At 43.2% G+C, this 4,272-nt stretch overlaps 1 protein-coding gene across 8 annotated transcripts in view; it reads right to left on the reverse strand.

Moving 5' to 3' along the window:
* The window catches only part of NCOA1 (nuclear receptor coactivator 1), a 121,797-nt gene that overhangs the window by 11,240 nt on the left and 106,285 nt on the right, over positions 1–4,272 (reverse strand). The gene's annotated exons all lie outside the window — the stretch shown is intronic.

Below are 4,272 nucleotides of genomic sequence, written 5' to 3' on the forward strand. Positions count from 1 at the left end.
TGGTTGCAACTTGGCACCCAAGACCCAGAACATTCTCTACTTCTGTGGGACAGCCTTGGGTGCTCCATGCGCCATGAATGAATGAACCTAACTCAATGAACTTAAGTTACGTCATCCCAGCCCGACCAATCAAGATCAAGGAATGCGAAAGAGAAGAAGGTAGAAGATGGAGACATTTTGGGTAAAATGGGGACAGGTGAGTATCCACGTCTGCCCATTACAGACCCACAGACTTCAACTGCCTTATATCTTATGGATGGAGACAGTCCCAAAGAAATTTATGATTCTGTGCGGACATGACCAGGGCAGTGAAGACGGTGGCACTGGATGTACACAAACATTAGATCTGCAGCCATCACATATACCAGGCATCTGAGGAGGGCAGGTAGGTTTAGCAGTGGGGCAAATGGGATAATTGCACTTTGTCTTACAGGGCAGTTATCTTTTGAGTCTTGCTGAAGACCTCCAGTTCCTATCTGAACTATTTTACACATTTAAAGCAAAGAGAAATATTTTTGCCTTCCTGATTGGAAGGAATTCCTTAATTCAGATGACTGGGTGGAGATGTTCATGTTGGCGAGGGTGCATGGAAATGTTGCATGGAAGTTAGGTTCATTATCTGATAAAACATGCACTGAGCTCAGTGTATATTAGAAAGAAAATCACAAACAGAAGAGATGAGCAATAACTGACCTCTCTAGCTGCTTGTACTGTGAAATAAATCCTTCTCAATGATCCTTAAAGATCACAACAAAGAATAATAGGTTTGGTTTCTAACAGTTTAAAACCACCTACTGTATCTTAAATTAGAGGATTGGCAAGGGTTTTCAAGATTATACTTCCATTAAAAGTAATAGGAAAATAGCTTTGAGTTGTGAACTTGGAGACCCTATTCCAACTGTAGTATGACATGCATACCCGAAACACATGGGAAAGCATTACAGAAACACATGGTGACACCTGTTGGTGTGCTGTAGTGCAATTCATCTCCACTGCATCTGCATTACAATGCTTAGAAATGAAGATGAATTCCTCCACAATGCCTGCAGCTAGAAAGATTTTTTTAACACATTTTTACCGCTTGTTCAGAATCCTAATGATTATTAACATATTAACCTATATTAGCAATATTTTAGTATTTATAAAAGGTACAAAGAATTATTTTAAACCTGTTGGCACCATAGAGATTTGTCCCTTAGGCAGCTGACGCCGGTTCTGACGATTATCTTGACAGCCATGGCATTCATTATCACACCCGGGAACAATTAGACAATGTAGAATGTTGATGGCAGTGAATGATGTAACTTGGGTCTAATACAGTGAAGTCACAATGAGACTCAATGATACAAATTATTGATGAAACTTATGAGGGGCCTATTAGTTTCTTTATGGGACCATTGTGTTTTATAGTTGTAGACTTTGAAGATTAAACATGGGGGAAATGTACAATAAGAGAGATTGTAAATATATAGACAGAGGGGTTGATAAAATCCACAGAGACCATGGACAGCGGCCCAATCTTTGTTATGGTCCCAATGATCCATCCGCCATCTTTTTTTCCCATTAGGTTTGATATACATTACACCATTGACCCAATGGGCTTTATTCACCAAAAGTAAAGTGATGAAATATCAGGCTAAACAGTTTTCACTTTTAAAACCCAATTATATGCCAGAAATTCTACAACAAATAATTGCTTTACAAAATTAAAATTACTTTACTGAGTGATCATGCCCATTTCTTTAGTAAGTTTAGCCTATTATGTTGATATTGATTTTACTTCTATGGTCTTACCAAGTTGCACATTTTAAAAAATGGGCATAACAGGGGCACAGGAGCTGGTCACTTTGGCCACTGGGCCCCTTAGCCCTTGGAGGACCAACAGGGCACAGGTTCATAGCCAAATGCCCTTTCCATTGTCATAACCTTGTAGTCACCATCATCCTTCACAACTGCTGGACAGGGCGGTGTCTCCTATAACCTTTTATACTATGGCTCCGTGTGGGAAACCAATTATTTTCCAGTAGAAGGGCAATTGGTGACCAACTGGTAAACCAATCAAGCTTCTACTGGAAAAATTAAATTCAGCCAACCCAAGTCCAAACTCATCTGAATCCAATGATCTTTGGATCTCTCCTTGTTCACCTCTCTTTTAATAGAGGTGAACAAGGGGACGTTCCTGCTGCTTAGCCTACAAATCATGGGTCTACCTCTTGGGGTGGCAATTCTTTGGAATGCTCTAGAACCCCATCAGGGACCCCATATTGGACAACCCATGAGCAGTTCTAATGTCATCTGGAGGGCACCCTGGACCCTGCCACTTTAATTTTTCATTAGTATTGGTGTATTCCATTAGATTCCTAGAGGACCTCCAGCTTCACCTTTTTTTGAATCTATCCCAAGCCTCCCCTTCATTACAATTGCCCACCGGCCTTCCCTCTGCCACCAGCATAGCTTTTAGTCTTGAGTAGTTGTACCAGCTCCTCCAATGATGGGCCTTGCATACGGCATGAGACCCCCTGTACCCAACAAATCCCCATGGGTCAGACCACTGAAGGAAGATTTGCAGAGGAAGATAGGGATTTGGGTCCACAAGACCAAGTCTACCATGGACTGCTCTGACCTCAGGTGACCCTTCCTAGCACCGGCCCTGCACAAGGGTTAAATCTGTGCGGAATTCCTGTTCCTCTGTAAAGCTGCATGGAAATGATCATATGTAAAGTATTAAAATGGGTCACAGTTGACCCAGGGGCCCCAGACCTCCTCCCATAATGCCCCTCACCCTCTCCCCTGGAGTTTATTTGCTCCTGTGTGCACATAGAAAAGGTATCGAGCTCCATGAAAATCTAATTACGGCTAGCACCGGTTTGGCTAATAAAATACTGCGATGTGGCAGGAAAACACAAGGTGGCTTTGATAGAGGAATCCGCAGTGCAGTAACGGAGAGCAGAAATGTTTCTCCTTTTAGTGATAGATGAGTACCAGATGTGGGGAGCCAGGGCCTGCGCTGGAAGCAAAAACACGGCTGCAAATGGGACTTTACCAGTGATGGTTAACCCAGTCGCTGCGGGATGAAACGCTAAATACAGGGAGAGGATTTGCTTGCTGTCCTAGCCTAAAATTTACACAGCTCTGCTGCATAGCATAGGGACTTATATGCTTCAGATCAGTAATACTTGAATGGACAGTGAAAAGAGAAGCAGCAGACTGATGACTTATTTGCGTCTTCAATCAGCATGCTCCTACTACTGCAGCCCAACTGATTGACTCCATGTCAGCTTTCCAACAGGTAAGTAGCTCCTGCAGTCATGGTGGGGTAGCCTGCTTACCCTCCCTGCAACAGGAGCTTCTGTTCTGGTGCTGCTGCTGCTCTTCCAGTCTTCCAGGTAATTTACGGAATGTTATGTCCTCCTGCATGGGTTCTTGTTCCATGCAGCAGCTGGCTGCCACATTCTGCTGCATGCTGCATGAGGTCACATGACATACATGAAAGCTTAGGAGCAGAATGCAGGTAAGTGACCGAGAGTGGCTACAAGAAGAGGAAGACCCCATGCTGGAGGAGAGAACAGAATTTTAAATTATCTCTAAGTATATGAGAATGGAAGGGAATTATGGTGGCTGCAAATATGACCCTTGAGGGATGGTGGGGAGGAGGTGGGGGGTAAAGTTTTTCTACAGGCCTCATAATGTGTAATTGCACCCCTGTTCATGGGAATCCAAATTCAGACCTGCTAAGGAATGACCACCCAGAGTTTAATTTACACATAATTGGTGTCATGCGTCGCATTGTATCCCAGTAGCCACCACTAGGTGTCGTCACCTTAAACTAAGCAGGCGAATAATCAGATTACTGTGAATGATGGAGGCCAAAAAAAGAATTCCCAGCTTTGCAGCGATCCTATTATGCTGGGGAGCTCAGGTGCCTTTGATTCCCTGTGAAATGCAAGCAAAGGGGAGCGGGGGCCTAAAAAAAGGGGGATTAGTGCTCCACGCTCCCTGGAGGGCAACATGTGATCCCATTGGTCTGCGCTAAATTCCCAGAAACTTCTCACAGCTTTTTAAAGAGCCCCCAAAAGAAGAACAGGCGGGCGTATGACTTCTAAAAATAACAGGGTGACAAAGCATTGATGGATTGTGCTGGGTGTCCTCAGAGGACCTGGGACAAAATCAATAGATATACATTACATACATTATCCATATCTATCCCATATATATATAATCTATACAGATATACATTATCCATATCTATCCCATATATATATATATATATAT

This window comes from Pyxicephalus adspersus, chromosome 4 (assembly GCF_032062135.1).
Source record: "Pyxicephalus adspersus chromosome 4, UCB_Pads_2.0, whole genome shotgun sequence".
In the NCBI taxonomy this organism is placed as follows: Eukaryota; Metazoa; Chordata; class Amphibia; order Anura; family Pyxicephalidae; genus Pyxicephalus; species Pyxicephalus adspersus.